General features: G+C 50.5%; 1 pseudogene across 1 annotated transcript; it reads right to left on the bottom strand.

Annotated features, from left to right (window-relative positions):
- Nucleotides 1-14,285: 14,285 nt before the first annotated feature.
- Nucleotides 14,286-22,823, bottom strand: LOC309805985 (transcription factor-like 5 protein; annotated as a pseudogene). The gene is made up of 7 exons: nucleotides 22,454-22,823; nucleotides 22,302-22,409; nucleotides 18,673-18,894; nucleotides 17,807-18,456; nucleotides 16,711-16,897; nucleotides 16,264-16,426; nucleotides 14,286-14,536 (listed from the first exon to the last, which is right to left on the bottom strand). The product of its transcript is annotated as a transcription factor-like 5 protein (transcript).
- Nucleotides 22,824-23,484: the final 661 nt, after the last annotated feature.

Here is a 23,484-nt window from a genome sequence, read left to right as displayed (position 1 = left end):
GTGACAATCTCCTCTCTACGCACAAGTAAAAGGCACTTTAACAGAAGTAACGTCAAAGTTATTCACATGAACTTGAAGAACTTTAGGTGCACGAAGGATTTTTAAATATCCCCGAACCACATAAATACTCTCGATTTTAACAAGTTATCGAGCTCAGTGAAAGAAAGAAGCATCCTTGGGACCTAACTAAAATACAATTTCTCCATTTAACACAAAAGAGCAAAGCTTCGCAAATCTTTCTCCCTACCTGTGTTTGTGAAAGATTACAATTTCCACTAGTAGAGCAACTCTTTGCAGTAAACAGAGGGCATGTAGATTGAAGAGCAGTAGCTGCAGCAGCGGTTTTGTTGTTCACTAATGTTCTACAGTTGTTTTGTGGCTGATGAAGTGGAACATTCATTAATTCGGAGGGATGGCGAGTAAGAGTTACCAAACTGCCAAGACAAGAGAAACCCAGAAACACATGAAGAGTATGTGGCAGGTAAGTTTCCTGAAACACCACAATCACTAACACTTGATTTTCTGGATAGGAACTCGAAGCTGTTACCACGAATGCCCCCCATCACGGAAATCTCTACAAAACAATTATCAGCTAGTGTTGTAGGGGACAAGTTCAAACTTTCTTCCTCACATTGGAAGGTGTGGCTGTGTGTCATCTTTTAGTTACACCTCCCTTCCCATTACACTTCTGACACCCATCTCTGCTTTTTTTTGGCCATCCTCCAAAATCTGACGACTATGGGCAAAGTGGGGAAAACTACAGGGTGGGGACACACAGAAAGCTGAGGAGACACCCTAGCAGACAGGCTCCTCCTCCCCGATAGTTGTTGCTGCGAGATCACTTATGGGCTGGCAGTCTGGCTCAAGGATGAAGCTGCATTTTACACTCAAAGCCTCACAACATGACGTCTGTCCTCCCAGGGGATGCATCTGTGCAAGATCAGGTCAGCCTCAACCTGAGTCAACAGACGGGGAAGCAGAGGTCTCTCCTGACATTTAGGTGGGTGATTTGGGGACAAAACCTTTCTTCCTCAGGAACATGTGTGCACTTACCTCAACTCCTCTCTCTTCCACATGCACACGCAGAGCGCACGCCGCAAAGGTAATGCTGCAGGCTGTGCACTTGATATCTGCTTGCTGTGCCTGCACAGAGCACACAAACTTTCAGCTCAGCCTCCAGACCCACTGAGGTCTGCTCCCTGTTAAGATGCAAGCTGCAGTGAGGCCGCTGGCCTCTGCAGAAAACCCTGGTCTACATCCACACCGAGGCTGGTGCTTCTCTGCACAGGACCCTGGTCTACACCCTGATCCAGCCGGGCCCGCTCCCTGGGGGATGCACCCACTGGTTGAGCGCCATGCCAGGCTCGGGGGGATCCGCACCGCGCGGGGCTGGCGGGGGCTCGGCTGCTATGCTGTTGAAGCCGTCCTCCAGGCGGACGCGCACCGCCGACTTGGCCCGCACCTCGGTCGCGCCCTCCACGTTCTCCTTGCCGGCGCCGTCGGGCGCCTTGGGCCGGGGTGCGCCGGCGCCCGGCCCGTCGGCGCCCGGCGTCTTCTCGGCGGCGCGGGGCGCGCCCGCCTCGCTCAGCAGCATCATGCGCAGCTCCTGGAAGTCGATGTGGCCCAGGCACTGGTTGGCGCCCGCGAAGCCACCATCGGCCAGCGCAGGCGGCACAGCACCGGGTACACGGGCGGCGCGACCCCGCCGCCGCGCCCACGGCCGCAGCGAAGCCCCCCGCCGCTGCGCCCGGCGCCGCCGCCGCCAGGAAGCAAGAGTTGACGCGCGTCTCAGGCTCGCCGGCGGCCGCCGCCGCCTCCATGTGCGAGTAGAGGATGTGCTGCAGCTGCATGTACTCGATCTCCGTCATCTCCACAAGGCTCAGGTCGCTGGTCCTGAAACTCAGCCCCGCCTCGCCGAGCGCCGCGTCCGCGCCCTCGGGGCCCGCCGGCCCGCCCGCCTGCGGCGCCTCCTGCTGCCCGGGGCCCGACAGGCCTGCGCCAAAGGCGTGTGGCGCGCGGGCGGGCCGGCTGGGCCAGGCCGGGCCAGGCCGGGCGGTCGGGTACGCAGACACCGACGGCCGCGGCGGGCCTGCGCCGCCCGCCCGCCCGCAATGGCGGACCCTCCCCGGCCCCACCTCGCCCCGCCCCGCCCCGCCCCGCCCCGCCCCGCCCCGCCCGGAGGCCCCACCCCGAGGGCGGCCCACACCCACCGCCCGCCCCGCCCCCGCCGCGGCGCCCCGTCCCGAGCTGCGCGCACGTGTAGGGGGCGCGGCGTTCTGCTGGCGGGGGCGCGGCGCGCGGGTCCAGGCCGTCCAAGTCCAGTGCCTGAGGGGCCAGACCACCCGGGTCGAGTGTCCGCAGGGCCGGGCCGCCCGGATCCCAATGTCCAAGGGGCCAGACGCCCGAGTCCAGTGTCCGAGGGTCAGACACACCTGGGTCGAGTGTCCGCGGGGCCGCCCGGGGCCTGGCCGGGTATCAGGGCGCACGCAAGAGACACCTCTCTAGGTAACGCTTCACCACCAGTCCACGTATCCACGGGGTGCCCTGCGGTCCCCCCCTTCTCGGGACACGAGGCCTGCAGTAAGCCCGAACAGTAGACAGCTGAGACAGCGGCCCCAAATACAGGTGTGACAAGGCAGGCTGTACGGAGGTGAAAACTCAGGCAGGTAAATCAATACACGTGGTGCACGGTTCCTCCTAGAACCGGCAGGGCTCGTGTAATCAATGCACTGGACAAACACTGGCCACTGATGAGCTGGAATGCACGTGCCATGTGGGTTCATCCTTTTAAAGTGCGCTCTTCAGTGGTAGTGTGTTCACATGCCATCACCACAACCAGTTTTCGAACATTTTCATCACCCCAAAGAATCCCATACCCATTAGCACTCCCTAAACACTAACCTTCTTTTTGTCCCTATGGGTTTGCCAACCCTGGGTACGTCCTATAAATGGTAGCATAGAAGAGGTGGTCTGTAGAAGAATTATTTTTGCAGGCTCAAAATGATGACTGTACCCACCTCTCACCCTTACCCCCATCTCAACCACTGGCTGTTTTCTGTATGGGAACCACGTGCTTTAAAGAAAGGCCTGTGATTTAGGCACAGTTTTCTTCCATCAGGCTCTGAATCGCTCATTCTGTCAGAGCTCAGACATCTATGGAGTGCTATTCATTTCTTCTGCAGTATCTTTTCTTTGAACAATGTAAGATCATCCTGCACTTCCCTGGAGGACCAGTGGTTAAGACTCCGTGCTTCCGCTGCAGGGGGTGCAGGTTCAATCCCTGGTAGGGGAACGAAGATCTCACGTGCCACGTGGCACAGCCAAAAAACTTTCACACACAAAAAAGTAAAAAGACAAAATATATATAAATTTGCTTTTCTTTTTGTCGACTTAATATGTCCCCAGTAGGATAACGATGGACCACTTACTCAAGAAAAGGTATCAGGTGTGGGGGGGGGAAAAAGAGCACTTTTTCTCACACCTAACATAAAAAGTAGTTTCAGGTCATCGAAATACCTACATTTAAAAAGAAAATTATACAACTACTAAATATATAGAATGATATCGATAAAATCTTTGAGAAGATTCTAAGCGTGACATCAACACAGACCGTAATGTGCACAGGCTCGCCCTGGGGATCTTGTTTAAAAGCAGATTCTAATTCAGCAGGCCTAGGTGGGACCCGGAATGCCACCTTTCTAAGGAGGCCCCAGCTGACGTGTGTGCAGCTGATCAGTTGACCCCACTTTGAGCAGCAAAATCACGCAGTATGGTGAAATTTACAATGTTTCCAAAAGAAAATAAAATCAAGATTATATGCGACTTGGTTTTTCGCTTATTGGAAATAAAGACCTTTGGCACCTACATTGTTTTCTGTGTTTCTTGATTTGGGCGGATCCCTTGCAGATAACAGTTTTTGAGCCCTCTTTTATTTAGACATGAAACGTGAGAATGATCTGGCTTTAGTGGGACTTATTTTATAAATAAAATGTGAAGAAAATATAAAACATGTTTTTTTCAAACTCTAAACGTGGCTCCAAGTGGTTCTGGTGTAGCCCTCCAGGGGTAGCCCTCCTTAGCTGAGGACCCTGGCTGTAGGGTCAGGCAGAGCCCGGCGGAGCAGGTCAGGGCGGGAGAAAGGCCCCACCGGGGCTCCCCTGAGCTAAGAACTAAACATGCAGAACAATGAATCAATGAATAAGTAAACAGCATCATGGACCGATGCGAAGGGCTGGCTTTCGAGAACAGGAGGAGCTGCTCTGTGGACAGGCCATCGTGCAGGGGGAGACCCCCAGTGGGTGGCAAAGTCAGTTTAGTGGCTCCGGACTAACGGCCAGAGACCCAAGCACAGCATCCATGTGAGCCTCAAGGAATGTGGGCAAGCGTCGGACATGACACCGCTGTACAAATATATGCATTCGGTGGAACCAGCAGGGCTGGATAGCAAAACCAGATAGAGAATAGAGACCTTACAGGAAATTAAAACTACAGGCAATAATGGACATGAACAGATAGGCACACATTCTTAACAAAAGCTTAGCAAATTGAATCCAACAAGATTTCTTAAAAGGAATAACTCATCGTAACCAAGTGGTGTTTATTCCAGGGATGCAAGTTTTGTTTACATTTGAAAATCAACCAATGTAAATTACGATATTCATAGAGCAAAGTGAAAACCCATATGATTACCTCAAAAATGAAAAAAAAAAAAGTGGCTGGCAAATCTAACATCCATTCCCGATAAAAATTCGGCAAACCAAGCATGGAGGGCAAGTTCCTCAACCTGATAAAGGGCGTACATGAAATTACCACACTTCACATCATACTTAAATGGCAAAAGACGGAATGTTTTCCCTCTCGATGAGGAAAAAGGAAAGATACCCACTGTCGCCACTTCTATTCAGCCTTGTGCTGGAGGGTCTGCTCGGCGTGACAGGGCAAGAGAAAGAAGAGCATGCAGGTGGGAAGACCAGAAGTGGAACTGTCTACTTTCTCCCTAGGCAGCACGATGACCTAGGGAGAAACTCCTACAGCACCTACACAAAAGCCAGTGAGTTCAGCGAGGTCGGAGAACATAACAACATCCTAATACCAGTCATGTTCCTATACAATAGCGGTGGACATGCAGACCCTGCAATTAAAGTACAGTAGCGCCTACCATCACTCAAGCGCACACCGAGGTGTGAGTTTCACAGAATACGTATAGGACATGCATGTTGAATAGCATACGGGGTGCTTTCACTGCCCTAAAAATCCCGTGCTCTGCCTACCCAACCCTCTGCCCCTTTGCCCCCTGGCAGCTACCGATCCTCTTACTGTCTCCATAGTTCTGCCTTTTCCAGAGTGTCATAGAGGTGGCATCATGAGGCCTTTTCTGATTGGCTTCTTTCACTTAGTTAAATGCATTTCAGGTTCCTCTGTGTCTTTTCGTGGTTTGATAGCTGATTTCACTTAGTGCTGAATCACATTCCATTGTCTGTGTGGGACACCGTTTATTTATCCGTCACCTGCTGAAGGACATCTTGGTTGCTTCCAAGTTTTGGCAACTATGAATACAGCTGCTGTAAACATCCCTGTGCAGGCTTTTGTGTGGACATGGGTTTTAGCTCCTTTGGGTAGGTACCAGGGAGTGTGCTCCTGGAGCGTATGGTAAGCGGATGCTTAGTTTTGTAAGAAATAATCAAACCATCTTCCAAAGAGGCTGCGCCATTCTGAATTCCCACTGGCGTGAACGAGAGCTCCTGTCATTCCGCATCCCCAGCCCCATCTGGTGTTGTCAGGGCTGCATGCTTTGGGCAGTCTACGAGGTGTGCTTGACGGCCTTTGGAAGACTCAGTTACTGTGCCGGCTAGGTGGCAACCCCGTGCGGGCCAGGGCGGGGGCGATGTCTCCCGGGACACGGTCTGGGCTCCGCAACCAGTGGTGCTCTTGCTCCAGGATTGCTGGATCTGGAATCAAGGGGTGCGAAGGGGGTGGCCCCTCTCCCTATTACCTCTCCTGATGCCCCGCAGAATCTGTGCTTCCTGTCCTGGGACTCTCGGTTCTAGAGGGCTCAGTCCCGAGGGGAAGAGAGCTTCCTCGCGGGCACGCAGTGAGGCTTCCTGGGGCTGTCGGTGGAGGCTGTGGCCTGGCCACTTGGGACTCTTCAGGCCCAAAGCAGGGGTGGCAGTGCCCGACTGTCCAGCGTGAGGAGCCGGAGAACCCAGGTCCTCTTCGTCCTCCAGGCTGGTGGACTGCCACACCGATGCCCTCGGGCCCGACGGCTGAGGCTCAGACCCGGCAGAAGCAAAGGTTTGGGTCACCCACCAGGCCACGAACTCCCAGCAGCTGCTCGGGGGCCCAGGGAGCGTGGACGGGTTCATGGAGGAGGGTCGTGGAGTGACGGCTGTGACAGCCGCGCCTCGTCCTGCTTCTGATGGAAACGTGCCCACGTGTTTATCCACCGCACGCTTTTGTTTTCTCCTCCTTGCTCGTCCCTGGTCGCGTAGGATGCGACGGGAATGGCCGGCCTTATTCCCATGGTCTGCAGGACCGGGAAGCCCGCCCAGAAGTGACGGGAGGTCCGGTCCCCTCTCCTGGGGGCGGGGACAGTGGCGAGGAGGGCGTCGTGTTGGGTGGGAGGTGAGTTTGTGCCTGTCTTCCTTTGGGAATTTGGCTCAAAGGGCGGCTGTAAGCAAGGCATGCAGGCACGCGGGGGGCCGAGATGATGGGTCCACTCACCCAAATTTGGGTCCACTCACCCACGCACAGTAAGGCCAATCTACTGACACTGGCTTGCAGTGAAAGAAAGTGCAGCTTTTATTGCGGGTGCCAAACAAGAACTTCAGGTCTTTTGAGCATTAGCTGCCCACACCGCTTGTTTGGCACCTGCAAGAAACGCTGAACTTTTTTTCACCGCAACTGGTGGCAGCAAATTGCCTTTACTGTGCGCAGGCAAGTGGACCCAAATAGCGTTCAGTACCATTCAGCCTCATCAATAAACAAACAGCAAGGAAAATAGGAAAGGGGAGCCATAACAGATTAAAAGGTATTTAAGAGCTATGAACCCAATGCAGTCTTTGGATACTGATTTAAGTAAGTCAACAGTAAAAAGACACTTGTGAGCCAATCAGAGAAATCTGGACAGGGATGGAGATTAAGGAAGATGATAATGACGTGATTGTGCTTTTAAACAGCCCTTTTCTTTTTAGAGATACATTTGTGAATCAAAATGATATGACATCTGGAAATGCTTTAAAAGAACTCAGTGACGGTGGGAGGATGGCGATGTATAGGTGAAACAAAGTTATGCCTGAAGCTGAGTTATTGCACACGGGAGTTCATTATTCTAGTCTCTCCGTTTTTGTGCATGTATACATTTCTGTAAGTTTTTGTTTTTAAGCACAGCATTCCTACACAATTAAGTCTAAGTTTATATGTTTTTATTGCGGTAAAATATATATAACATAAAATTTGCCATTTTTTACCATTTGGAAGTGTACAATTCAGTGGCTTAAGTACATTCACAATGTTGTGTAAACATCACCGTTATCTATTTGCAGCACTTTCTCATCTCCCCAAACTCAAACTCTGTCCCTGTGAAACATGTTCCCTCCATCCATCTGCCTCCCCCAGTCTCTGGCCCCCCTCATTCCACTTTTTGATATTATGAATCTGATGACTCTAGGTACTTCATGTAAGTGGAATCATACAGTATTTGTCTTTTTGTGTCTGCCTTTTCCCAGTCAGCATCCTGTTTTGGAGGTCCATCTATAGTGTGAGGCATGTGTCAGAACTTCATTCCTTTTCATGGCTGAATAGTAATCCATTGGCTATACAGACATTCTGCTTATCCATTCGTCTGTTGATTGGATTGTTTCCACCACTTGGATTGTTTCCACCTTTTGGTGACTATGAATAAAGCGGCTACGAACACTGGTATACAAATATCTGTTTCAGTCCCTGCTTTCTATTCTTCTGGGTAATTCCTATTCTTTTGGGTCATATGGTAATTCTGTGTTTCACTTTTTGAGGACCCACCAGCTGCACCATTTTACATTCCCACCAGCAATCCCGAGGGCTGCAATTTCTCCACATCCTCACCAACACTTGTTATTTTCTTTTCTAAGAGCCACAGCCAATGGGTGTGAACTGCTATCTCACATCCATTAACGTGCTTTTGATTTGCATTTCCCTGATCATTAGTGATGTTGAGCATCTTTTCATGTGCTTATTGGCCATGTGCTTATCTTCTGTGGAGAAATGTCTATTCAAGTCCTTTGCCCATTTTTGAATTGTGCTGCCTCTTTGTTGCTGGACTACAATAGGTTTATATTTAATTTGTGTCCAGGAAGGGAAGTATAAGCGCTCTCTCTGCTGCCACTGCGCTGACTTCTGAGTCATCTGGAACGGCTGGAGCACTCCACCTGTCCACACGCTAAGTGGCATCCCAACCAAGGCCATCTGCCATTTGCAACAACTGTCTATGCTCAGAAGCTATATCTGCACATGAATACATTCTAATTTCCTTCCCCAAATTTAAAAGATTTTCAACGGGTCTTAATGCAATGTAAGATGAACCATGGTTTGATATATTGGTGTCTATATTCTGACACCCAAAGCCCAACTATAAAATATTTGCCTATATTGGAGAAGGTAGAATTTACCTTTGAGAATACCTAAATAGAAGTCCGAAGGAAGACAAGAATCATCTCTCAGATGTAAGAAAGTACTTCAAGAGATTTTCTAAACAATCGTCATAAAATGAGGTGGATAGCCCTGGGCACCCGTCTTTATTTTGAATACTTCTGCCAGCAGTGGGGTTAAGGTGTGGCTCAATCTAGACTCTCACGAGGTCCCTGCGACTCAGTTCATGGGAACTTGGGGTGACCGTGAAAGAGGGAGACAAGTGGACACCTCCCGCCCTTGACTGCCTCAAAGGGAAGCTACTAATTGTTACTCTGCTCTCTCAAGTAGCGTCTATTTCAATGAAACTTAAGTGAAATAGCTGAGTTTGAAGGGATTTTTACAACTCATCAGACACCCTGAGATGACCTCTGGTCAAAGTTGGATATTCACATTAAATTTGTAAATAGGAGAAGGTCAATAATAAAAACTATTTTTCGTAGGAAAAAGAAAGACTGTTCCAATTACATGTCAAGAAATTATACCAGGAAGTCAGGAAGAGGAAGAAAACTGGTGTCATCTGTACAGAGAGACGAGAGACTTAAAGGAAAAGGGTTAATGAAACCAAGAGGGGTGACAAACTTCGGGGCCCAGGTGGGAGGGTGTGCCCCCGACACTCAGCCACGCTGAGAGCCCCACAGAGATGGGACAAGGCCAGTCACGGCGGGAGATGCCACGGGGGCTCTCAGAACCACAGGTCTGACAGACAAGAGAGGACAGGAAAGGCCTGAACCACAATTCGTAACCTCAACCTAATAAACATACAGAATTCGCCAAACAGAGAATGCACATCCTTTCCAAATAAACACAGAATTTTAAAAAATTGACCACATAAGAGGTCACAATGGAAGTCTCAACAAGATTTAAAAAACTGCCATCTTCACTGATCACAATGTGATAAATAAATGGGAGGAATAGATAAAATGCTGTCCTTACAAAGAACAGTCTTATCTGCAAAACGGAAACAGACTCACAGACATAGAGAACAGACTGGTGGTTGTCAAGGGGGTGGGGGTGGGGGATTGATGGAGTGGGAGCTTGGGGTTAGCAGATGCAAACTATTACATATAGGATGGATAAACAAGGTCCTAACCCTATATAGGGTTACAGTTCCCTCTATAGCACAGGGAACTATATTCAGTATCCTGTGATAGACCATAATGGAAAAGAATATGAAAAAGAATGTATGTATGTATATACATATATATATATATATATATATATATATACGTGTGTGTATATATATGTGTATATACATATATATACACCTGAGTCACTTGGCTCTACAGCAGAAATTAACACAACATTGTGAATCAACTATACTTCAATAAAATAAATTTAAAATAAAAAGGACAGAATTCCTACTGCACAGGAAAGGGAGAAGCAATAGTACGGCTGCACCTGGTAACTGGGGCTGGTGCGCAAGGACAAGTGGGTGCGGGGCGGCCCCCAGCCCCTCTTCAGGTGGAGGAGGGAAGACAAAGCAGGGGGGCAGCGCCACCGTCCTGCCCAATGACTCTGATGGTGACACGACAGAGGAGAGGGGAGCACTGCCCCAGAGAGTGAGAGACTGCCCCACAGCCCCAGAGCCTGGCTAGGGTTCAAGGTCATGAACCCAAAATGTCACCTCACAACAACTGTGTCACCAGTGATCCTGGATTGGGGCTGGACGGGGGAAAATGGTGTAGAGGATGTTATTGGGACACGAGGCAAAATTTGAATTACATAAGAGTATTACAGCAATGTGAAGTGTCCCGATTTGGGCCATTGTATTCTGGTTATGTAAGATAATGTAATATTCTTGAAAATCACACACTGAAGTGTTTGGGTATCAAGGGGCATGGTGCCCACAGTTTACCATCAAATGGTTGAGACTGCGAGAGACAGAACAAATGGGGCAAAATGTGAACAACTGGGGGTTCTGGGTAAAGCTGGGTGGGCACACAAGGAGCTCTTAGCACTCATCTTGGAATTTTCCTGCAAGTTTAAAATTCTATAAAAATTTTAATTACCATAAATAAATACAACGAATCATCTAAATCCTGGGTTCTACAGGCACCTGTCTGGCCCAATCTCTTCACAATCTCAGTGCCGTAGTAGAAACTGTGGGGTAGGAAGGACTGCTATAGCTTAGAGACAGAAAAACGTCACTGAAGGCAACACAGGAGCATGGCTGGGTGCTGGTTTGGAAAAACACGCAGCCATAAAAGTCACCTTTAGAACATCTGGGGGACATGGGAATACGGACTGGGTAGTAGATGGTACGAGACAATGACTATCGACCTTGTGAGGTGTGAAAACGGCACTGGCGTTACGTGGGCGACGCAGGCGTAAATATTTAGAGGTGACGGGTCATGGCATCTGTCATTGTCTTTGAAACTGTGCTGTGCGCGTGCACGTGTGTGTTAAACATGGTAAATGTTGACGGCTCAGACTAGGTGAGGGGAGGGCAGGTGTTCAGTGAACTCTGTGCTCATTAGAAAAATAAAACAAAGCGAACCACCTGCTAGCAGACTCGTTTACTCATTCTCAACTTCTCCACCTGACGCCTCCTGGGCACTGAAATCCTAGCCCGTCGGACACAGAACGTGGATTCCGCCCCACCCCATCCTGCTCGTCCACACGTCTTCCCATCTCAGGAAACGGCGCCACCCGCCCCCCTGCTCCAGCCACACGCCCCTCCGTGATCCCCACTTCCTCTGCCCAGCAGCCCTACATCCAGCACCGCGGGCCCTGGCCAGTCTCAGCAGAGCGGCTGCGGCCTCTGACCAGGCTCTGTCTCTCCACTCCTGCCCACCCCCAACCTCTCCTCCTGGAGTCCCGTCTCCCTTTTGCACAGCAGGGAGAGCCATCTTTGCAGCCTGTCAACCAGACCCCACACCGGGATGGAGGTGGTCCATTCACCCTCGACCTCTTAGCCGCTTCCCTCCAGCCCACGGGGTCTCTGTCTTATTCAAGGTGCCCCCAGTGTCTGGGACACAAGCCTGGGTAGAGTCGGAACAGACCTGTGGGATGACATGTGTACTGAAATAATTTAGGAAAATCACGGAAGACTTTTGTGTATCACATCTTTCAAAATGTTCATGCAAGGAAGAGGGGGAAAGTCACTAAGGAAACAGGAAGGACACAAGGGTTTAAGCTACCTACATTCTAATTCCCCCCCAAATTGCTACTGACGTCACTTCAGCCTGTTTCCTGATGGGTCTTGTAATCCGACCCAGAAACAATCTACAACTTCAATGTAACTAAATTTCACAAATATTCAGGAAGCCTAAGACACATAAAAATTAATGGCCGGAAGTTTTTAACCCATTTAATCTTTGAGTAGAGATAGTGACAGTTAAGTTTTTTTATTGCTGTAAACACCTTCAGCATATTTGAAGGAATCATATAAATAAGAGTTTACCACTATTACGTACACACAGCCAACCATTAAATCATTGTTTTAAAAAGAAAAGCTTTATTTTTTTACAATAAACCAAGTCTATCGCTAAAAATTAATGTTAAAGAGTAACCACACTATAAATAACCAGAAATGATCCAATCAGCACAAACTGCACACAGGGATCGCTTTCAAAGGCAACTAAATATACAAGGAAAATAAGGAACTTGACGAACTTACGAAATACACAAGATGGAAATGCCCATAGGCACAGAAAAGGGAAACGGAGAAGACAAACTCTTAGCACTCAGCCCCAGGGGCCTCACTCCAGGCGGCCTGGGGCGCTCGGCCGGCCGCTGCCCCAGGATCTAGATACGGAAGGCTCTTTTGCAAAAGGTTCCACGTTTACAGTGCCAGCCTCAGCTCGGTTCTCTAACCAGGCCCGTGCTGCGGTCAATGGCAGCGACTACACGACAGCCAGGACCAGCAGCAAAACCCGGACGCTCTTCACTAAGGCCTCATCTACAGCGGCCAGCCCCACTTCAGTGGCCCACTAAGCCCAGTTGCGCTCCCTGGAAAGTTTCCTGTTTACTTCTCCTGGGCCAGGAGCAAGGACCAGGTCCAAGTCTCTAGACCAAGGATGGACCCAAACCCCCTGAAACTGGACGCAAAATTGTGTGTGCGTTTCTTCTGGGCAGGACATTCTTTCACTCACCTGCCCTCCAGGTGCCAAGAAAGTCACAGAAGCTAGGATTCACAGCTTTGATCCTCCAGGGGTCCCGGTTCATAAAGGACCACAGGCTACCAGCCGGTTAATATCCCCAAACCTGGTCTTTTTAGGGATGATTTACATCACAACTGGAGTCTTAGACCATCTTTAACTTTTACGTATTACCTTCAGATAATACGGCCCTTGTTTCTATTTCCCCACCTGTACGCTCAGAACTTTAGAGCAACTTTCTAAGGTAACAACAACAGCAGGAATTCACTAGATGCTCTGTAACTGCAGGCACTGGGCCAGACACTACATTTCAGCTCCTTTACTTCCTGTGTCCCATCTACGCACTAGGTAATATACCTATCTTACAGACGAGAGACTCAGGTGGAGAGGTAAAGAATGTGTAGGAAGTTGTTAAACTAGAGAAGAGCAGAGCAAGAATTTAAACTTTTACCGTCAACACGTAGTACATATAAGGCTTTTCTTCAGACGGTAGGTGCTCAGCAAGTGTTTATTAAATAAATATAAACCATGCCCATTATGATTCACGGTGAGTTCAGTGATGCCCATCACTTGGCGTGTATGTGCGGACACACCCTTAGGAAAGGGATCTAGATGCCTAGCTTTAATATATCCCTTTAAAGAAATAAATTTCCACCGCTCCACACTGTAGGTTCAGAGATGAATATTTGTCTTGCTCAATGCTCTATTTCCTGAGCCTAAAACAGAAACCGGTACAAAGTACTCAATAAATGACTAAGTTAATTAACTCTATGTTAGGGAATCATCCCGTACCCAGCTATAACAGAAAAAGTAACCACCTGTTGCTTCTACACAGAACAGCACAAATAAAATCCACAGATAAAACAACTTATATAAGCTGTAACTTCCTCCTTCTTCAATATCCTTAAAAGAACCAAGCAAAACGGAGTAACCCAGTGTGCAGGCGGACTCCCTCCCAGGAAGGGGGCCCCGGCCAGCACCTGGGAACTTAGATTTCGGGGGGGTTCCCACCACCATTGGTCACTGGCTTATGCTAAACACCAGCTTTCCTTCTGGGCGTCTGGGATTTGGCCGCGTGCCACCTAGGGAATACCCCCCACAACCAGCCCCCAGTAGGATCCATGGCCCCGAGTCTCTAAGGAGCTTTGCTGTCCGGGAACATGTCACCAGTGCTGGGGGGTGACAGGCATCCTGAGTGGCTCCACTGAGAGGTGTTCTGGGGAGCTGGCGCCTGGGGCCCCTAGACCTCTCCCCATGCGCCTCTGCTGACTTTGCTGGGTTCTTTGCCCAAAATAAATCAAAGCCATGAGTCCTCTTAACGAATCTTCAAACCTGGGGGTGGTCTTGGCTACCCCCATCCACCTAGCAAAGCAAGGTGACCACTGACTCTTGCCAGCTTTCCCTCCCTTGAACACAGAAGTGCCTGCACCATTGTTTTCTACAAAAAGGTGCCTGTTACCAGCACTGACTCTCATCAGCTTGGCGTCTAGGACAACTGTATACCACCGACAGCACGCATTACCTTCTATCTCTTTCCATGCGGTTGTGCCTCTCCCTCCACTGGGACCTGCCCCGCGGGGGCCCGCTCTGCCTCTGCTCCCCGAGGGCGGCCTGGGGCGACTCCACCGACGGCCAAGCACCCTGCGCTGCTGTGGAGCCTTCACCCACATTCCGGAGCTCTCCAAGGGTTCTTCGTTCTATGTTTGTGTCCAACTGATGTATCCTACTCCGACTCCTCTTATTTCTTGCTTGTTTACATAGCGCTTCTTCTTTGCAAAAGAAGGAAAAAGTGGTATTTTAATTGTTCGGTTCTTCTAAACTTACCCTCGTGAATGCTGAATATATCTTTTGGTATTTTCGATCCAAGATATAAACATGAATGGGTAAGGAGCACACAGAACCAAACAAGAAGCGCTCCAAAATTCCATAGAAACATCCGGCACAAGGCTCTAGGTTTCAAACTATACAACTGAACATAAACTAAATTAAAACACCCCAGAGGGCTTTCCTGGTGGCGCAGTGGCTGAGAGTCCGCCTGCTGATGCAGGGGACACGGGTTCATGCCGCGGTCCGGGAAGATCCCACGTGCCGTGGAGCGGCCGGGCACTTGAGCCATGGCCAATGAGCCTGCGAGTCCGGAGCCTGTGTGCCGCAACGGGAGAGGCCACAACAGTGAGAGGCCCACGTACCGCAAAAAAAAAAAACACCCCAGGTATTATGTAATCAATGCAGCTTATACAGCAATACAATCAAAAGTCCCCCTTTTAAATCAAGAGCCATTTTAACTGTCATCTATGAATAAAAAAAACAAGAAGTTGTTTGATTTTTCTGATACTCAGAATGGGAAAAAAAAAAACAAACCTAGAAATATTTTCTCCAAAAGATTTTCTTGAGATGCAATTATTCTAAGATGACAACTGATATTCTAACTGCAATGCTCAGAAGAGGACTGAACCTAAGTGGTTTAGGATTAAACACGCCCTCACCTTACAAGTGAGATTCCCCCCACAAAAGGAGTAATCACGTCATAGCTTTGACCTGTGCTACAGAAATATGTCAAATTTCCATCACAGTACAGCAGGCGTCTAATAAGTACCTGTGGTGATGTGCATTCCCGAGGTACCGTACAAAGCCAAACCCTCTACGGTGAAAGAATCACTTAACACACATTTCAGAATGGTGATAGCTTTTCAAAAGACATAGAGAGGAATTCACAAGTATTGGTAATATTTTGGTTCCTCAGCTGAGTAGTCAGTACAGGGACTACTTTAATTTTAACCTTTATACCTTACAAATGCTCACATATACTTTCACGAGCAATGTCGTAAGAACAATGGAAAATTAATCACTGGCGTGGGAGAAAGAAGGAGAGCTCCATCCCTACCCTGTCTTTATCAGCTCTTGAAAAGCTGAGTGTAAGCTGTGTTATTGTTGGATAACTCGAAAAAGAATGTTTTCCGGGAAAAACGGATTGAGGGTTAACATCAGGGGTAAGCAAAGTTTGCCTTCAGAAGTTTCTTTCTTTCTAAGACTTTCTGTATCACCTTATGGCCTCTTGCTCCCAACTCAATCCTTTGCCCATCTGCAGATGGTCCCCTAAAGCTCTGAGCGGATTTCAGACTCCTGCCTCACTCATGAAGTATGAAATGAGAGAAAAAAAAAAAAAAACCCTAAATTTGCAGTCAGTATCGAAAATGTACCTAAGTCTATCATGTTTCTGTTTAAGGAGGTTACTGTTAAGAAAAAGCAGCCCCTAAACTCAACGTTTCCAGGCCAAGGATAAAAGTGATGTTCAAAATTCGCAAGGATGTTCCAAGTGAGGTGACTGGGCAGAGGGACAGAAGGATTCCTAAGATGCAAGCAGGCTTCCCAGATCCTTTCATTGGTTTATAAACCACCGCTCTCCCCTCCCACACCCGTGGCCAAAAAAAAAGGGGGGGACAGAGACATCAGGCAGGAGGAGAAAGCACCTGCCAGCTTCTGTTTTATCGCTTACCTCCTACTTTAATCCGAACCTGCTCAGGCAAAGCTTTGTTTCTACTACCCAAAGTCTGTTTAGTGGATTCAATTTACTTCTGATAACAGAAAGAAAATGCTCTCGGCAATCCAATATCCTGATGCTTGGTAGCTTCAAGTACACAACGTGAGTTACTAGAACTCTGGAAAACAATGAAGCAACAGCAACGTTATCAACAGGTGACAATCTCCTCTCTACGCACAAATAAAAGGCACTTAAATAGAAGTAACGTCAAAGTTATTCACATGAACTTGAAGAACTTTAGGTGCACGACGGATTTTTAAATATCCCCGAACCACATAAATACTCTCGATTTTAACAAGTTATCGAGCTCAATGAAAGAAAGAAACATCCTTGGGACCTAACTAAAATACAATTTCTCCATTTAACACAAAAGAGCAAAGCTTCGCAAATCTTTCTCCCTACCTGTGTTTGTGAAAGATTAGAATTTCCACTAGTAGAGCAACTCTTTGCAGTAAACAGAGGGCCTGTAGATTGAAGAGCAGTAGCTGCAGCAGCGGTTTTGTTGTTCACTAATCTTCTACAGTTCTTTTGTGGCTGATGAAGTGGAACATTCATTAATTCGGAGGGATGGCGAGTAAGAGTTACCAAACTGCCAAGACAAGAGAAACCCAGAAGCACATGAAGAGTATGTGGCAGGTAAGTTTCCTGAAACACCACAATCACTAACACTTGATTTTCTGGATAGGAACTCGAAGCTGTTACCATGAATGCCCCCCATCACGGAAATCTCTACAAAACAATTATCAGCTAGTGTTGTAGGGGACAAGTTCAAACTTTCTTCCTCACATTGGAAGGTGTGGCTGTGTGTCATCTTTTAGTTACACCTCCCTTCCCATTACACTTCTGACACCCATCTCTGCTTTTTTTTGGCCATCCTCCAAAATCTGACGACTATGGGCAAAATGGGGAAAACTACAGGGTGGGGACACACAGAAAGCTGAGGAGACACCCTAGCAGACAGGCTACTCCTCTCCGATAGTTGTTGCTGCGAGATCACTTATGGGCTGGCAGTCTGGCTCAAGGATGAAGCTGCATTTTACACTCAAAGCCTCACAACATGACGTCTGTCCTCCCAGGGGATGCATCTGTGCAAGATCAGGTCAGCCTCAACCTGAGTCAACAGACCGGGAAGCAGAGGTCTCTCCTGACATTTAGGTGGGCGATTTGGGGACAAAACCTTTCTTCCTCAGGAACATGTGTGCACTCACCTCAACTCCTCTCTCTTCCACATGCACACGCAGAGCGCACGCCGCAAAGGTAATGCTGCAGGCTGTGCACTTGATATCTGCTTGCTGTGCCTGCACAGAGCACACAAACTTTCAGCTCAGCCTCCAGACCCACTGAGGTCTGCTCCCTGTTAAGATGCAAGCTGCAGTGACGCCGCTGGCCTCTGCAGAAAACCCTGGTCTACATCCAGACCGAGGCTGGTGCTTCTCTGCACAGGACCCTGGTCTACACCCTGATCCAGCCGGGCTCGCTCCCTGGGGGATGCACCCACTGGTTGAGCGCCATGCCAGGCTCGGGGGGATCCGCACCGCGCGGGGCTGGCGGGGGCTCGGCTGCTATGCTGTTGAAGCCGTCCTCCAGGCGGACGCGCACCGCCGACTTGGCCCGCACCTCGGTCGCGCCCTCCACGTTCTCCTTGCCGGCGCCGTCGGGCGCCTTGGGCCGGGGTGCGCCGGCGCCCGGCCCGTCGGCGCCCGGCGTCTTCTCGGCGGCGCGGGGCGCGCCCGCCTCGCTCAGCAGCATCATGCGCAGCTCCTGGAAGTCGATGTGGCCCAGGCACTGGTTGGCGCCCGCGAAGCCACCATCGGCCAGCGCAGGCGGCACAGCACCGGGTACACGGGCGGCGCGACCCCGCCGCCGCGCCCACGGCCGCAGCGAAGCCCCCCGCCGCTGCGCCCGGCGCCGCCGCCGCCAGGAAGCAAGAGTTGACGCGCGTCTCAGGCTCGCCGGCGGCCGCCGCCGCCTCCATGTGCGAGTAGAGGATGTGCTGCAGCTGCATGTACTCGATCTCCGTCATCTCCACAAGGCTCAGGTCGCTGGTCCAGAAACTCAGCCCCGCCTCGCCGAGCGCCGCGTCCGCGCCCTCGGGGCCCGCCGGCCCGCCCGCCTGCGGCGCCTCCTGCTGCCCGGGGCCCGACAGGCCTGCGCCAAAGGCGTGTGGCGCGCGGGCGGGCCGGCTGGGTCAGGCCGGGCCAGGCCGGGCGGCCGGGTACGCAGACACCGACGGCCGCGGCGGGCCTGCGCCGCCCGCCCGCAATGGCGGACCCTCCCCGGCCCCACCTCGCCCCGCCCCGCCCCGCCCCGCCCGGAGGCCCCACCCCGCCCGGAGGCCCCACCCCGAGGGCGGCCCACACCCACCGCCCGCCCCGCCCCCGCCGCGGCGCCCCGTCCCGAGCTGCGCGCACATGTAGGGGGCGCGGCGTTCTGCTGGCGGGGGCGCGGCGCGCGGGTCCAGGCCGTCCAAGTCCAGTGCCTGAGGGGCCAGACCACCCGGGTCGAGTGTCCGCAGGGCCGGGCCGCCCGGATCCCAATGTCCAAGGGGCCAGACGCCCGAGTCCAGTGTCCGAGGGTCAGACACACCTGGGTCGAGTGTCCGCGGGGCCGCCCGGGGCCTGGCCGGGTATCAGGGCGCACGCAAGAGACACCTCTCTAGGTAACGCTTCACCACCAGTCCACGTATCCACGGGGTGCCCTGCGGTCCCCCCCTTCTCGGGACACGAGGCCTGCAGTAAGCCCGAACAGTAGACAGCTGAGACAGCGGCCCCAAATACAGGTGTGACAAGGCAGGCTGTACGGAGGTGAAAACTCAGGCAGGTAAATCAATACACGTGGTGCACGGTTCCTCCTAGAACCGGCAGGGCTCGTGTAATCAATGCACTGGACAAACACTGGCCACTGATGAGCTGGAATGCACGTGCCATGTGGGTTCATCCTTTTAAAGTGCGCTCTTCAGTGGTAGTGTGTTCACATGCCATCACCACAACCAGTTTTCGAACATTTTCATCACCCCAAAGAATCCCATACCCATTAGCACTCCCTAAACACTAACCTTCTTTTTGTCCCTATGGGTTTGCCAACCCTGGGTACGTCCTATAAATGGTAGCATAGAAGAGGTGGTCTGTAGAAGAATTATTTTTGCAGGCTCAAAATGATGACTGTACCCACCTCTCACCCTTACCCCCATCTCAACCACTGGCTGTTTTCTGTATGGGAACCACGTGCTTTAAAGAAAGGCCTGTGATTTAGGCACAGTTTTCTTCCATCAGGCTCTGAATCGCTCATTCTGTCAGAGCTCAGACATCTATGGAGTGCTATTCATTTCTTCTGCAGTATCTTTTCTTTGAACAATGTAAGATCATCCTGCACTTCCCTGGAGGACCAGTGGTTAAGACTCCGTGCTTCCGCTGCAGGGGGTGCAGGTTCAATCCCTGGTAGGGGAACGAAGATCTCACGTGCCACGTGGCACAGCCAAAAAACTTTCACACAAAAAAAAGTAAAAAGACAAAATATATATAAATTTGCTTTTCTTTTTGTCGACTTAATATGTCCCCAGTAGGATAACGATGGACCACTTACTCAAGAAAAGGTATCAGGTGTGGGGGGGGGGGAAAGAGCACTTTTTCTCACACCTAACATAAAAAGTAGTTTCAGGTCATCGAAATACCTACATTTAAAAAGAAAATTATACAACTACTAAATATATAGAATGATATCGATAAAATCTTTGAGAAGATTCTAAGCGTGACATCAACACAGACCGTAATGTGCACAGGCTCGCCCTGGGGATCTTGTTTAAAAGCAGATTCTAATTCAGCAGGCCTAGGTGGGACCCGGAATGCCACCTTTCTAAGGAGGCCCCAGCTGACGTGTGTGCAGCTGATCAGTTGACCCCACTTTGAGCAGCAAAATCACGCAGTATGGTGAAATTTACAATGTTTCCAAAAGAAAATAAAATCAAGATTATATGCGACTTGGTTTTTCGCTTATTGGAAATAAAGACCTTTGGCACCTACATTGTTTTCTGTGTTTCTTGATTTGGGCGGATCCCTTGCAGATAACAGTTTTTGAGCCCTCTTTTATTTAGACATGAAACGTGAGAATGATCTGGCTTTAGTGGGACTTATTTTATAAATAAAATGTGAAGAAAATATAAAACATGTTTTTTTCAAACTCTAAACGTGGCTCCAAGTGGTTCTGGTGTAGCCCTCCAGGGGTAGCCCTCCTTAGCTGAGGACCCTGGCTGTAGGGTCAGGCAGAGCCCGGCGGAGCAGGTCAGGGCGGGAGAAAGGCCCCACCGGGGCTCCCCTGAGCTAAGAACTAAACATGCAGAACAATAAATCAATGAATAAGTAAACAGCATCATGGACCGATGCGAAGGGCTGGCTTTCGAGAACAGGAGGAGCTGCTCTGTGGACAGGCCATCGTGCAGGGGGAGACCCCCAGTGGGTGGCAAAGTCAGTTTAGTGGCTCCGGACTAACGGCCAGAGACCCAAGCACAGCATCCATGTGAGCCTCAAGGAATGTGGGCAAGCGTCGGACATGACACCGCTGTACAAATACATGCATTCGGTGGAACCAGCAGGGCTGGATAGCAAAACCAGATAGAGAATAGAGACCTTACAGGAAATTAAAACTACAGGCAATAATGGACATGAACAGATAGGCACACATTCTTAACAAAAGCTTAGCAAATTGAATCCAACAAGATTTCTTAAAAGGAATAACTCATCGTAACCAAGTGGTGTTTATTCCAGGGATGCAAGTTTTGTTTACATTGGAAAATCAACCAATGTAAATTACTATATTCATAGAGCAAAGTGAAAACCCATATGATTACCTCAAAAATGAAAACAAAAAAGTGGCTGGCAAATCTAACATCCTTTCCCGATAAAAATTCGGCAAACCAAGCATGGAGGGCAAGTTCCTCAACCTGATAAAGGGCGTACATGAAATTACCACACTTCACATCATACTTAAATGGCAAAAGACGGAATGTTTTCCCTCTCGATGAGGAAAAAGGAAAGATACCCACTGTCGCCACTTCTATTCAGCCTTGTGCTGGAGGGTCTGCTCGGCGTGACAGGGCAAGAGAAAGAAGAGCATGCAGGTGGGAAGACCAGAAGTGGAACTGTCTACTTTCTCCCTAGGCAGCACGGTGACCTAGGGAGAAACTCCTACAGAACCTACACAAAAGCCAGTGAGTTCAGCGAGGTCGGAGAACATAACAACATCCTAATACCAGTCATGTTCCTATACAATAGCGGTGGACATGCAGACCCTGCAATTAAAGTACAGTAGCGCCTACCATCACTCAAGCGCACACCGAGGTGTGAGTTTCACAGAATACGTATAGGACATGCATGTTGAATAGCATACGGGGTGCTTTCACTGCCCTAAAAATCCCGTGCTCTGCCTACCCAACCCTCTGCCCCTTTGCCCCCTGGCAGCTACCGATCCTCTTACTGTCTCCATAGTTCTGCCTTTTCCAGAGTGTCATAGAGGTGGCATCATGAGGCCTTTTCTGATTGGCTTCTTTCACTTAGTTAAATGCATTTCAGGTTCCTCTGTGTCTTTTCGTGGTTTGATAGCTGATTTCACTTAGTGCTGAATCACATTCCATTGTCTGTGTGGGACACCGTTTATTTATCCGTCACCTGCTGAAGGACATCTTGGTTGCTTCCAAGTTTTGGCAACTATGAATACAGCTGCTGTAAACATCCCTGTGCAGGCTTTTGTGTGGACATGGGTTTTAGCTCCTTTGGGTAGGTACCAGGGAGTGTGCTCCTGGAGCGTATGGTAAGCGGATGCTTAGTTTTGTAAGAAATAATCAAACCATCTTCCAAAGAGGCTGCGCCATTCTGAATTCCCACTGGCGTGAACGAGAGCTCCTGTCATTCCGCATCCCCAGCCCCATCTGGTGTTGTCAGGGCTGCATGCTTTGGGCAGTCTACGAGGTGTGCTTGACGGCCTTTGGAAGACTCAGTTACTGTGCCGGCTAGGTGGCAACCCCGTGCGGGCCAGGGCGGGGGCGATGTCTCCCGGGACACGGTCTGGGCTCCGCAACCAGTGGTGCTCTTGCTCCAGGATTGCTGGATCTGGAATCAAGGGGTGCGAAGGGGGTGGCCCCTCTCCCTATTACCTCTCCTGATGCCCCGCAGAATCTGTGCTTCCTGTCCTGGGACTCTCGGTTCTAGAGGGCTCAGTCCCGAGGGGAAGAGAGCTTCCTCGCGGGCACGCAGTGAGGCTTCCTGGGGCTGTCGGTGGAGGCTGTGGCCTGGCCACTTGGGACTCTTCAGGCCCAAAGCAGGGGTGGCAGTGCCCGACTGTCCAGCGTGAGGAGCCGGAGAACCCAGGTCCTCTTCGTCCTCCAGGCTGGTGGACTGCCACACCGATGCCCTCGGGCCCGACGGCTGAGGCTCAGACCCGGCAGAAGCAAAGGTTTGGGTCACCCACCAGGCCACGAACTCCCAGCAGCTGCTCGGGGGCCCAGGGAGCGTGGACGGGTTCATGGAGGAGGGTCGTGGAGTGACGGCTGTGACAGCCGCGCCTCGTCCTGCTTCTGATGGAAACGTGCCCGCGTGTTTATCCACCGCACGCTTTTGTTTTCTCCTCCTTGCTCGTCCCTGGTCACGTAGGATGCGACGGGAATGGCCGGCCTTATTCCCATGGTCTGCAGGACCGGGAAGCCCGCCCAGAAGTGACGGGAGGTCCGGTCCCCTCTCCTGGGGGCGGGGACAGTGGCGAGGAGGGCGTCGTGTTGGGTGGGAGGTGAGTTTGTGCCTGTCTTCCTTTGGGAATTTGGCTCAAAGGGCGGCTGTAAGCAAGGCATGCAGGCACGCGGGGGGCCGAGATGATGGGTCCACTCACCCAAATTTGGGTCCACTCACCCACGCACAGTAAGGCCAATCTACTGACACTGGCTTGCAGTGAAAGAAAGTGCAGCTTTTATTGCGGGTGCCAAACAAGAACTTCAGGTCTTTTGAGCATTAGCTGCCCACACCGCTTGTTTGGCACCTGCAAGAAACGCTGAACTTTTTTTCACCGCAACTGGTGGCAGCAAATTGCCTTTACTGTGCGCAGGCAAGTGGACCCAAATAGCGTTCAGTACCATTCAGCCTCATCAATAAACAAACAGCAAGGAAAATAGGAAAGGGGAGCCATAACAGATTA

The sequence above is a fragment of the Mesoplodon mirus genome (assembly GCF_964341445.2).
Source record: "Mesoplodon mirus genome assembly, chromosome: 6".
NCBI lineage: Eukaryota > Metazoa > Chordata > Mammalia > Artiodactyla > Ziphiidae > Mesoplodon > Mesoplodon mirus.
The sequence above is the reverse complement of the archived record's forward strand: the minus strand, read 5'-3'. Positions and strand labels throughout refer to the sequence as shown.